This window comes from Triturus cristatus, chromosome 2_1 (assembly GCF_964204655.1).
Source record: "Triturus cristatus chromosome 2_1, aTriCri1.1, whole genome shotgun sequence".
In the NCBI taxonomy this organism is placed as follows: domain Eukaryota; kingdom Metazoa; phylum Chordata; class Amphibia; order Caudata; family Salamandridae; genus Triturus; species Triturus cristatus.
In genome coordinates this window covers 4190645-4204074 of record NC_140581.1, presented here as the reverse complement: position 1 = coordinate 4204074, position 13430 = coordinate 4190645, and the positions used below count along the sequence as shown (strand labels likewise).

The window sequence follows — 13430 nt, the reverse complement described above, 5'->3', positions numbered from 1 at the left end:
GCACTCCATGCAGGAAGGAAGACGCCAAGACACGGGCCACAAGACGGTACCAACAAATACATGGCGGACACAAATGAAAGGCCAAATGGGTTACCTGGAAACGCAGAGCTGTCCATTGACGCCTGGCAAAGGTGTCCATGCCGGAACGAAAACGTCAAAATACGGCCCACAGCTACAAAGATAAAAGAAATACAATTTAGTAAAACAATTCAAAACGCATAGAAAATAAAATAAGCAAATGCAGCACTTACTTCTATAGCTTCTGTGAAGATATCCCCAACGTCCGTGTACTTTAATTTAAATACGTGCCACACCCTGACGTATAAAAGGTAGCGAAAAGCACATTCGACCAAATTATAAAGAAATTGTTCAAATGTTACGGATATTTGTTTTGCAACCTCAAAATCAATTGTATGAGCCTTTAAAAAAATAATAAACGCAATTTCACCACCAACATGAAAAGAATATTAATATAAAATCGCTTTCGCATAAGAGCCAGACAATCCGTACAATAATATGTGGCACTGCTATGTTTTCTGTTACTGCGAAATACTTCCTAAAAGCATGGAAATTATAGCAACTTATAACAAACCACAAACTATATCTATTAGTATTTCTTCGAAAAAAACGAACTTACCTTGCAGCCAGGAAACACGAGATGATCACGAGGCTGTAAGAGATGACTAACGCAACACTATCTTAACACGGGCATGAGAAGTGCGGCCAAAGCAAGACAATGTTCACAATAAGACGCGACCTTAAATCAAATAGCCCACACCAATAAATAAAAAATGAAATAGGGCTACCTGTAACCGCAAACCCGTCCATCGATGACGGACAAAGCTGCCCATTGAGGAACGAAAACGCCAAAGCACGGGGCACACCTTGATCGTAAAGAAAAGTCCAGATTAGTACAAAAATAGCAAATGAGTTACCTACAAACGCAAACCTGGCGATTCACGGCTGGCAAAGCACTCCATGCAGGAAGGAAGACGCCAAGACACGGGCCACAAGACGGTACCAACAAATACATGGCGGACACAAATGAAAGGCCAAATGGGTTACCTGGAAACGCAGAGCTGTCCATTGACGCCTGGCAAAGGTGTCTATGCCGGAACGAAAACGTCAAAATACGGCCCACAGCTACAAAGATAAAAGAAATACAATTTAGTAAAACAATTCAAAACGCATAGAAAATAAAATAAGCAAATGCAGCACTTACTTCTATAGCTTCTGTGAAGATATCCCCAACGTCCGTGTACTTTAATTTAAATACGTGCCACACCCTGACGTATAAAAGGTAGCAAAAAGCACATTCGACCAAATTATAAAGAAATTGTTCAAATGTTACGGATATTTGTTTTGCAACCTCAAAATCAATTGTATGAGCCTTAAAAAAAAAAATAAACGCAATGACACCACCAACATGAAAAGAATATTAATATAAAATCGCTTTCGCATAAGAGCCAGACAATCCGTACAATAATATGTGGCACTGCTATGTTTTCTGTTACTGCGAAATACTTCCTAAAAGCATGGAAATTATAGCAACTTATAACAAACCACAAACTATATCTATTAGTATTTCTTCGAAAAAAACGAACTTACCTTGCAGCCAGGAAACACGAGATGATCACGAGGCTGTAAGAGATGACTAACGCAACACTATCTTAACACGGGCATGAGAAGTGCGGCCAAAGCAAGACAATGTTCACAATAAGACGCGACCTTAAATCAAATAGCCCACACCAATAAATAAAAAATGAAATAGGGCTACCTGTAACCGCAAACCCGTCCATCGATGACGGCCAAAGCTGCCCATTGAGGAACGAAAACGCCAAAGCACGGGGCACACCTTGAAAGTAAAGAAAAGTCCAGATTAGTACAAAAATAGCAAATGAGTTACCTACAAACGCAAACCTGGCGATTCACGGCTGGCAAAGCACTCCATGCAGGAAGGAAGACGCCAAGACACGGGCCACAAGACGGTACCAACAAATACATGGCGGACACAAATGAAAGGCCAAATGTGTTACCTGGAAACGCAGAGCTGTCCATTGACGCCTGGCAAAGGTGTCCATGCCGGAACGAAAACGTCAAAATACGGCCCACAGCTACAAAGATAAAAGAAATACAATTTAGTAAAACAATTCAAAACGCATAGAAAATAAAATAAGCAAATGCAGCACTTACTTCTATAGCTTCTGTGAAGATATCCCCAACGTCCGTGTACTTTAATTTAAATACGTGCCACACCCTGACGTATAAAAGGTAGCGAAAAGCACATTCGACCAAATTATAAAGAAATTGTTCAAATGTTACGGATATTTGTTTTGCAACCTCAAAATCAATTGTATGAGCCTTTAAAAAAATAATAAACGCAATTTCACCACCAACATGAAAAGAATATTAATATAAAATCGCTTTCGCATAAGAGCCAGACAATCCGTACAATAATATGTGGCACTGCTATGTTTTCTGTTACTGCAAAATACTTCCTAAAAGCATGGAAATTATAGCAACTTATAACAAACCACAAACTATATCTATTAGTATTTCTTCGAAAAAAACGAACTTACCTTGCAGCCAGGAAACACGAGATGATCACGAGGCTGTAAGAGATGACTAACGCAACACTATCTTAACACGGGCATGAGAAGTGCGGCCAAAGCAAGACAATGTTCACAATAAGACGCGACCTTAAATCAAATAGCCCACACCAATAAATAAAAAATGAAATAGGGCTACCTGTAACCGCAAACCCGTCCATCGATGACGGCCAAAGCTGCCCATTGAGGAACGAAAACGCCAAAGCACGGGGCACACCTTCAAAGTAAAGAAAAGTCCAGATTAGTACAAAAATTGCAAATAAGTTACCTACAAACGCAAACCTGGCGATTCACGGCTGGCAAAGCACTCCATGCAGGAAGGAAGACGCCAAGACACGGGCCACAAGACGGTACCAACAAATACATGGCGGACACAAATGAAAGGCCAAATGGGTTACCTGGAAACGCAGAGCTGTCCATTGACGCCTGGCAAAGGTGTCCATGCCGGAACGAAAACGTCAAAATACGGCCCACAGCTACAAAGATAAAAGAAATACAATTTAGTAAAACAATTCAAAACGCATAGAAAATAAAATAAGCAAATGCAGCACTTACTTCTATAGCTTCTGTGAGGATATCCCCAACGTCCGTGTACTTTAATTTAAATACGTGCCACACCCTGACGTATAAAAGGTAGCGAAAAGCACATTCGACAAAATTATAAAGAAATTGTTCAAATGTTACGGATATTTTTTTTGCAACCTCAAAATCAATTGTATGAGCCTTCAAAAAAAATATAAACGCAATGACACCACAAACATGAAAAGAATAATAATATAAAATCGCTTTCGCATAAGAGCCAGACAATCCGTACAATAATATGTGGCACTGCTATGTTTTCTGTAACTGCGAAATACTTCCTAAAAGCATGGAAATTATAGCAACTTATAACAAACCACAAACTATATCTATTAGTATTTTTTCGTAAAAAACGAACTTACCTTGCAGCCAGTAAACACGAGATGATCACGAGGCTGTAAGAGATGACTAACGCAACACTATCTTAACACGGGCATGAGAAGTGCGGCCAAAGCAAGACAATGTTCACAATAAGACGCGACCTTAAATCAAATAGCCCACACCAATAAATAAAAAATGAAATAGGGCTACCTGTAACCGCAAACCCGTCCATCGATGACGGCCAAAGCTGCCCATTGAGGAACGAAAACGCCAAAGCACGGGGCACACCTTGAAAGTAAAGAAAAGTCCAGATTAGTACAAAAATAGCAAATGAGTTACCTACAAACGCAAACCTGGCGATTCACGGCTGGCAAAGCACTCCATGCAGGAAGGAAGACGCCAAGACACGGGCCACAAGACGGTACCAACAAATACATGGCGGACACAAATGAAAGGCCAAATGGGTTACCTGGAAACGCAGAGCTGTCCATTGACGCCTGGCAAAGGTGTCCATGCCGGAACGAAAACGTCAAAATACGGCCCACAGCTACAAAGTTAAAAGAAATACAATTTAGTAAAACAATTCAAAACGCATAGAAAATAAAATAAGCAAATGCAGCACTTACTTCTATCGCTTCTGTGAAGATATCCCCAACGTCCGTGTACTTTAATTTAAATACGTGCCACACCCTGACGTATAAAAGGCAGCGAAAAGCACATTCGACAAAATTATAAAGAAATTGTTCAAATGTTACGGATATTTGTTTTGCAACCTCTAAATCAATTGTATGAGCCTAAAAAAAATAATAAACGCAATGACACCATGTGGCGGGGACGAGAGCGCCGCCTCGACAGACTGGAACTGGTGGGATTCACCGCCCTCTCTTCCCCTACAGCAGCCGCTGGACCGTTCAGCAGAGGACGCGTGGTATCCCTACCCATCCCAGGACTGGACATCGGAGTCGGGACCGGGCTCCTTTAAAACGACCTACTTCACGGACGAAACCACGCCCCCTGATGACGTATTGGCAGAGGGCGGGATAAAAACAGAGGAAACCCGGAAGACGACGAACGGCGATTCCCCGGAGGCGGACGGAGTGTTGCAGTGGAGAAAGACGAGGAGCTGGGAAGAGGAGCGACGTGGAGAAGAGACCGAAGACCAGAGAGCCGAGCGGAGTGGAGACGACCGCGACAAGCCAGGAGGCCAACGATCCTACGAGGCGCCCCGCCACGTTCCCACGGGAGGAGCGTGGCTTGAGCAGGTACGGGGGAAAGTAGCGGGCTGGGTGGGAAGGAAGACGCAGCCACCGCCTTGAAAGTAATTACCACCGTACTAGTGAGCTCTACACCCCCCCCTCCCCTCACTGAGCACGAACTCACCTAGTTGCGGTACCACGAGCACTAGAGCACTTGGTTTCCCTCACTCCCGGCCCCGATTGATAACAGAACGGCTCGGTGTCCTAATACCTGGTCTCTTCTTGTCTTGCATTGCTTCATTGGGCCGAACACCCCGGAGCTTCCCCAGAAGACGGAAGCAAGTCCCGAAGCTACGAAGGGAGGACTACACAGGAGACACTCAATCTGGAGCCTCATCGCAGAAGCCTTCCCCTGGCGTCGAATACGAGACGACGAATAACACGTCAAAGGACACTGTTGACTAAAATAAAACCCTCGTTACAACGCACTGGTTTGGTTGTAGAGTCTGTTCCCACCACCCCGCCACAACTGGTGTCAGAAGTGGGATTACCATCACAGTCTGTCTGTAGTACCGAGATGGACGCTCTCATCCAACACCTCATCAAGGGGCAAGAAAAGCTGGAATGGGCTGTGCAGAGGCAGATGACATCGGCCCAAGCAGATAGAGAACAATTCCAAAACACCATAACGGCACAGATCGAGAGTCTCCAGAAGGTGGGCCCTGTGGCTACGGTTTCACATCCTGTGGAGGTCCGAACCCCGACCCTTCCAAACCCATCAGGGATGGCATTACAAAAATATGTGTCCGGAGAGGATCCAGACGTCTTCCTCATGAACTTTGAAAGGGCCGCCAGGGCCTTGGGTTGGCCTGAGGATAAATGGCCTTTCTTCCTGGCCCCCCTCTTATCAGGGGAGGCGCAGTTCGCGTATCAGGTCGCCAACCCCACAGGGAGCTCCCCATACACGACCATTAAGGAGGTCATCCTAGATCACCTGGGGCTAGATGGGGAAGCCTATCGACTTCGATTCAGGAGAGAACGGGGTTCCCCTGGGGAAAATCCAAAGACATTGTTCTTCAGGTTAAAAATGGCGGCCGACAAGTGGTTACGTCCGGCCTCCAGCACGAAGGAGGAAATAATGAACCGAATATACATGGAGCAGTTCATGGACTCGTTGCCCTATGCAACTCAACGGTGGCTAAAGCAGCACACAGGACTTACTCTAGATCAAGCCATAGAAATGGCCGCTAACTATGCTCGGGCCCAGCCAAAGACTTTAGGGTGGGACACCGAGAAAAATGCAAAAGGTCCATCAACGATAAAAGCGGAGAGGAAGGCGAAGCCAGCACCGGAGCCTCCCCGACTCCGGCCTATGAGAATGGAGGGACCACCGACCCGGGGACCCCAGTGCTTTGATTGCGGTGAATGGGGTCACATAGCAAGACTCTGCCCACGAAGAAAACCCACAGAAGAACCAATGGAGGTCGGATACCTCCCCCGGACCGTTCTGTATTCTGCCGAATTTGGTTCTTCCTTCTACGTGAGTGTAAGGATGAACGGTTTGAAGGTTCAGGCCCTGTTAGACTCAGGCTGTAGACAGTCCGTGGTTCGCTAGAGGTTGGTACTTCCCTCACAGTATGTTCCGGGTGCCCAAGTGTACATACGTTGTGTTCACGGGGATGTTAGGCCCTACCCCCTTGCCCAAGTGACCCTGACTCATGCAGAAATGGAACCATATAAGGTAAGGGTGGGGGTGGTGGATTCCCTTCCAGAAGACATGATACTGGGAGTCGATAATCCAGGATTCTTGTCCTTATTCCAAAGGTCCCTGTCTCTTCCCCCCTCCTCCGGGCCCCATTCTGTACCTGCACTACTCTCCCCGGACCCGTGGGTATTAGACCGCAGCTTTCGGTTCGCGCAGGCCAGTGATCCCACGCTGGTCAACGCGTGGGAGAGCGCGCATGCCACCCACGATCAGGATCCGAGAAGGTATCCCCGGTTTAGGATCACAAAGGACCTCCTGTATAGGGAAGGGGAGGAGGGAGGGGATGCCCAGTTGCTGGTACCGATGTCCTTTAGGGAACAAGTATTGTTCTTTGCACATACCCACCTGACGGCCGGACACAGCGGGAAAGAGAAGACCACCGACAACATCCTTAGACATTTTTATTGGCCTGGAATCTACAAGGACGTGCAGGAATACTGTCAGCGCTGTGAGATATGCCAGAAACAGAATGTACAGAGACCACCCGCTGCACCCCTGCGACCTATGCCCACCATAGGCCGACCGTTTGAAAGAATCGGCATGGATCTGATAGGTCCCTTACCCAAGTCTACCAGGGGTCACGTATATGTGCTAGTACTTGTGGACTACGCCACCCGGTACATAGAAGCCTTTCCCCTGCGGACTCCCACAACGGAACATATAGCGGAGAAGTTCATTGAGTTATGCTCCCGAGTCGAGTTCCCGAAAGAGGTCCTCACGGACCAGGGCACCCCGTTCACATCAAGGCTAATGAGGGAAGTCTGCAAAACGTTAAATATACATCACCTGCGCACATCAGTGTACCACCCCCAAACAGATGGGCTGGTCGAGCGCTATAATCAAACGTTGAAAACGACCCTGAAGAAGATGCTCGCTACAGAAGGTTCGGACTGGGATAGGCTATTGCCGTTGGCGCTCTATGTCATACGAGCCCAGAAACAGAGTAGCCTCGGTTACTCCGCCTTCGAACTTTTATATGGGCGACAACCGAGGTCCTTACTAGAAATTACGAAGGATGCCTGGGAGAGGGAGGAAGAGCAAGAACAACGGTCCTTATTAGACTATACACAGCACCTCAAGTCCAAGTTAGGCAAACTGCGAAACCTGGCGTACTCCAACTTGGAGAAACAGAAGGAAAAACAAAGAAAAACCTATGACCGCGGGACCAAGCTGCGCTCCTTAAAGAAAGGGGATTGGGCCTTGCTCCTACTTCCTCCTATCGCAGGAAAAGGGAAACACGAATGGAAGGGGCCTTACGAAGTGGTTGATACCATAGGCGACACGACCTACCGCCTGAAGGTGACGGCAAACAAGGTACAATCGTATCACATAAACTTATTAAAGAAATGGATTGGGCCCCCTCCAAAAGCTTTGAACCTTCTTATTCCCACCCGCAACAAGCAAAGCACCTTGAACGAGTTGATCATCAATGAGGAAATGACACAACAGCAGAAGAAAGACCTAGAAGAGACGCTGTTACCCTACCAGGATATATTCTCGGACATCCCTGGGAAAACGACATTGGTGGAACACAGCATCGAAACACAACCCAGAAAACGAGTTAAGTTAAGGCCGTATCGTATCCCTGCGGCCCGAAGACAAGCTATAAAAGCAGAAGTAGACGACATGCTACGGCTTGGGGTTATCCGCCCCTCAAAGAGTGATTGGGCCTCCCCCATTGTGATGGTCCCGAAACCGGATGGGTCGAGGCGATTTTGCATGGACTTTAGAGCGCTGAATGCCATATCCTCGTTCGATGCCTACCCTATTCCACGAGTGGACGAGCTAATCGAAAAACTTGGCGAAGCAAAGTATATCACCACGTTGGACCTCACAAAGGGGTACTGGCAGGTGCCTCTCAGAGAATCAGACAGGAAGAAGACGGCCTTTATCACGGACGAAGGCCTCTTCGAGTTCACGGTTCTACCCTTTGGCCTCCATGGGGCGCCTGCCACGTTCCAGCGTTTGATGAATACCATACTCCGGCCATATCACACATTTAGCTCAGCCTATCTAGATGACATCGTCATTTATAGTACCACCTGGGCCGAACATCTACGACATCTGCAGACCATACTCAAAGCTCTACAACAGGCGGGTCTGCATGTCAACGCAAAAAAATCCCGAGCGGCTTTTCACAGCGTGAACTATTTGGGTTTCGTGTTGGGAGAAGGCACCATCACACCCCAAATGAACAAGGTTCGAGCCATCGAGGGGACCCCCTTCCCTGGGAACAAGAAAGAAATACGGGCGTTCCTGGGTTTAATAGGCTACTATCGCCGCTTCATACCCAACTTTGCGGACCTAGCAGCCCCCCTCACGGATCTCCTACGAAAAGATGTAAAGCCCCGAGAGCTTCTAAATCCCAGTGAGGAGGCACTGAACGCATTCAGCAGTCTCAAAACGGCTGTCACCACCCACCCCATCTTAGTAACACCTGACTTCTCCAAACCCTTTATTCTGGCCACAGATGCGTCTGACCTAGGCATAGGGGCGGTGTTGTCCCAGGAGGGGGGTGATGGGTTGGAACACCCAATACTGTATATCAGTCGTAAGCTATTCCCTAGAGAAACCAGGTACCCAACAATAGAACGGGAGTGTCTAGCAATCAAGTGGGCCATAGACAAATTACAATATTATCTAGAGGGCAAACCGTTCATTCTTTATACTGACCACGCACCCCTCCGGTGGATGTGTCAAAACAAGAGTCAAAACACCCGAATACTTCGCTGGTTCCTCTCCCTCCAGCCTTATGCTTTCACTGTTCAACACAGGAAGGGGAAGGAGAACGGGAATGCGGATTACCTGTCCCGAGTATTTCCTCTCCCCGATCGGGAGAATCCAGGGGGGGAGGTGTGTGGCGGGGACGAGAGCGCCGCCTCGACAGACTGGAACTGGTGGGATTCACCGCCCTCTCTTCCCCTACAGCAGCCGCTGGACCGTTCAGCAGAGGACGCGTGGTATCCCTACCCATCCCAGGACTGGACATCGGAGTCGGGACCGGGCTCCTTTAAAACGACCTACTTCACGGACGAAACCACGCCCCCTGATGACGTCTTGGCAGAGGGCGGGATAAAAACAGAGGAAACCCGGAAGACGACGAACGGCGATTCCCCGGAGGCGGACGGAGTGTTGCAGTGGAGAAAGACGAGGAGCTGGGAAGAGGAGCGACGTGGAGAAGAGACCGAAGACCAGAGAGCCGAGCGGAGTGGAGACGACCGCGACAAGCCAGGAGGCCAACGATCCTACGAGGCGCCCCGCCACGTTCCCACGGGAGGAGCGTGGCTTGAGCAGGTACGGGGGAAAGTAGCGGGCTGGGTGGGAAGGAAGACGCAGCCACCGCCTTGAAAGTAATTACCACCGTACTAGTGAGCTCTACACCCCCCCCTCCCCTCACTGAGCACGAACTCACCTAGTTGCGGTACCACGAGCACTAGAGCACTTGGTTTCCCTCACTCCCGGCCCCGATTGATAACAGAACGGCTCGGTGTCCTAATACCTGGTCTCTTCTTGTCTTGCATTGCTTCATTGGGCCGAACACCCCGGAGCTTCCCCAGAAGACGGAAGCAAGTCCCGAAGCTACGAAGGGAGGACTACACAGGAGACACTCAATCTGGAGCCTCATCGCAGAAGCCTTCCCCTGGCGTCGAATACGAGACGACGAATAACACGTCAAAGGACACTGTTGACTAAAATAAAACCCTCGTTACAACGCACTGGTTTGGTTGTAGAGTCTGTTCCCACCACCCCGCCACACACCACAAACATGACAAGAATATTAATATAAAATCGCTTTCGCCTAAGAGCCAGACAATCCGTACCATAATATGTGGCACTGCTATGTTTTCTGTAAATGCGAAATATTTCCAAAGAGCACAAAAATCATAGAAACGTATAACAAACCACAAACTATATAGATTAGTATTTTTTCGAAAAAAACGAACTTACCTTGAAGCCAGGAAACACGAGATGATCACGAGGCTGTAAGAGATGACTAACGCAACACTAGCTTAACACGGGCATGAGAAGTGCGGCCATGCCGTGCAACGCGATCCCAAAACAAATGGCGGACACCAATAAAAGTTCAAAAGGGCTAAGTGTAATCACAAAAGCCAACCATCCAAGACGCCCAAAGCTGGCCATGCAGGAAGGAAGACGCCAAGACACGGGCCACAAGACGGAACCAACAAATAAATGGCGGACACACAAAAACAGGGGGCACAATACGTGAGACACAAACAAATTGCGGACACAATTTAAAGTGAAAATAGTTTACCTAGAAAGGAGACGAGTCAATAGTCCAAAAATCCACGCATACACATAGAACGTAGAAGGTCATGGCAAACAACAACACAAGGAAAGCTAAAACAAACACGTCAATACACGGGTCCCAGCAAGACGATTATCAGTGTATCAGTGACAAGTCAGACCAGGGTGCAGTAGTACGATTTTCAAAATATCGCATTAGGAGAAATGCTATTGGGCCACCGCTGTGATTTAAAGAGACGCTTAAGCTTAACACGGGCATGAGAAGTGCGGCCATGCCGTGCAACGCGATCCCAAAACAAATGGCGGACACCAATAAAAGGTCAAAAGGGCTAAGTGTAATCACAAAAGCCAACCATCCAAGACGCCCAAAGCTGGCCATGCAGGAAGGAAGACGCCAAGACACGGGCCAAAAGACGGAACCAACAAATAAATTGCGGACACACAAAAACAGGGGGCACAATACGCGAGACACAAACAAATTGCGGACACAATTTAAAGTGAAAATAGTTTACCTAGAAAGGAGACGAGTCAATAGTCCAAAAATCCACGCATACACATAGAACGTAGAAGGTCATGGCAAACAACAACACAAGGAAAGCTAAAACAAACACGTCATTACACGGGTCACAGCAAGACGATTATCAGTGTATCAGTGACAACTCAGACCAGGGTGCAGTAGTACGATTTTCAAAATATCGCATTAGGAGAAATGCTATTGGGCCACCGCGGTGATTTAAAGAGACGCTTAAGACTGTAAGTTACGGGCTAGTACGTCCATGACGAAATATGTACTGAACAAGCGCGGTACTGCAAAGGCACCCCCATGATTATTTTCGCATCGAAAGTAAACACACGGCTGACTTTGACACGGCTGACTTTGCTAAAGGCGACTGGAACAAAAAAAAAAAGAGCAAGGACGAACAAACAGGCAAAATGCCTTAACTAAACGCACAACAGCACGAAGATCCTCACGGGCCGAAAGTAAACACACGGCTGACTTTGACACGGCTGACTTTGCTAAAGGCGACTGGAAAAAAAAAGAGCAAGGAGGAACAAACAGGCGAAATGCCTTAACTATACTCACAACAGCACGAAGATCCTCACGGCCAGAGGACAGCAATAAAATGGCGGATGGAAGAATCGTAACTTTTTCGGATTCGGGGGCGTGTTCCAGCTGTTCTAAAAGGGCGTGGCTAAAAAGTGGAAAGAACAGCAAGGAACACGCCCCCGAATCTGAAAAAGACGGAGCCTATTTGGAGGGACGGCTCTCTCCTCCAATAGCTGGCCTCCGTTTAGGAAGCCAGCCAATGGAGGAGAAGCTAAAAGAGAGGCGGGTTAAATAGCCACTCTAGAAAACATTAAATCTTCCGACTTCCGGTTCTGCCTTCGGCAGACCGTTAGTCCTCGACCTAAAAAGGGAGAGGAGAGGGGGGAAGAGAGACAGAGAAATATAAAGGTGCTATATCAGCTGCTTATCGCTCTCGGGGGGGGGCACAGCTGTTCCCTATGGCACTACCAGTTGGCCGCCTTATATAGTTCACACCGGTAGTGTTCTTATTTGCAATATACGGCAGACACATTGAGAGGTACGCCGTCCCCTGCATCGGTGGTGGGTAGAAAATGTTCCGCACTACGCTCGCAGATAGCCCCCAAGAGATAAGCCAAGTTCCTCCGCAGTCTGTGGGGTGAGGACCAGGCCCCCCCGACAGTGCTGCATGCTGCGGACCCATTGCTGCGTCTGAGTTGGATTCTGATCTTTGGGGGGATGTGGGGCCGCCGATGTGTTCCGCCTATTTTAAAGCTTGTGCACACTCTTGAGTCAGCTGGGCCTTTGCGGGCGCTGCACCTTACCCCTGCCACGACCCCCGCGTGCACGCACCAGTTTCCATGACTGGTGAGGTTCTGCCACAGCAGCAGGTGGAGTGTGAGCGAGTCCATGCTGGTTTATCCAAGCCCAGGCCTCTGGAGTGGTGCAGAAGACGGTGCTGTCCTTGTAGCGAATACGCAACTTGGCTGCATATTGCAGTGAATATTGTATTTCATGGTCCCGAAGGTAGATGTGCACCTTTGCATTCTCTACTTGCCATGGGCCGCGGGCTCTAGTTACCGGCAGAATGTGATCCCTGTCCTGGTAGTTGAATAGTCTCACCACCACAGACCTGGGGGCATTGCCTGGGCATGGGGGGCCCTCGGCACCCTGTGTGCTCGTTCAACCGAGAAGAACTTCGAGCTCTTGCCCTGGAGGATATCTGTGGAGAACCAGGACTCCAAGTAGAGCTCCATGCTGTGGCTTTCCGCCCGTTCCGGCAGATCCACTATGCGTACATTATTTCTACGAGATCGTCCTTTCTGGTCATGCCCCAAGTCGTGTGAACCTCCTCCACAGCGGGTACTCTCGTGTCATAGGGCTCCCCGGAATCTGCACACCGGTCGGGTGCGCTCCCAAGTAGGGCTCATAGCCCAGCCTAACTTTGGCAGCGGAGTGTGGACCACCGGAGCCCTGGGCAGGGTGCAGAGTAGAAATATCGCCGCAAAAATATCGTGTATAAGAAAGATCGAGAACAAAAATATGATTGACAAGAATATCGACTGACAGATAAGTAATATCGATTACATGAATATCTTTGTAATAAATATTGTTTACAAAAATATAGTTCACAAAAATATCAATTTATTAATAATTTTATGTAT

At 48.1% G+C, this 13430-nt stretch overlaps 1 long non-coding RNA gene across 1 annotated transcript in view; it reads right to left on the bottom strand.

The window, feature by feature from the left end:
• LOC146863587 (uncharacterized) overlaps nt 1-11857 on the bottom strand; it is a 46221-nt gene extending 34364 nt beyond the window's left edge. Inside the window, exon 1 of the long non-coding RNA XR_014969016.1 lies at nt 11824-11857. This is a non-coding gene — a long non-coding RNA (uncharacterized LOC146863587). The remainder of the gene's footprint in view (nt 1-11823) is intronic.
• Between the last annotated feature and the right edge of the window lie 1573 nt (nt 11858-13430).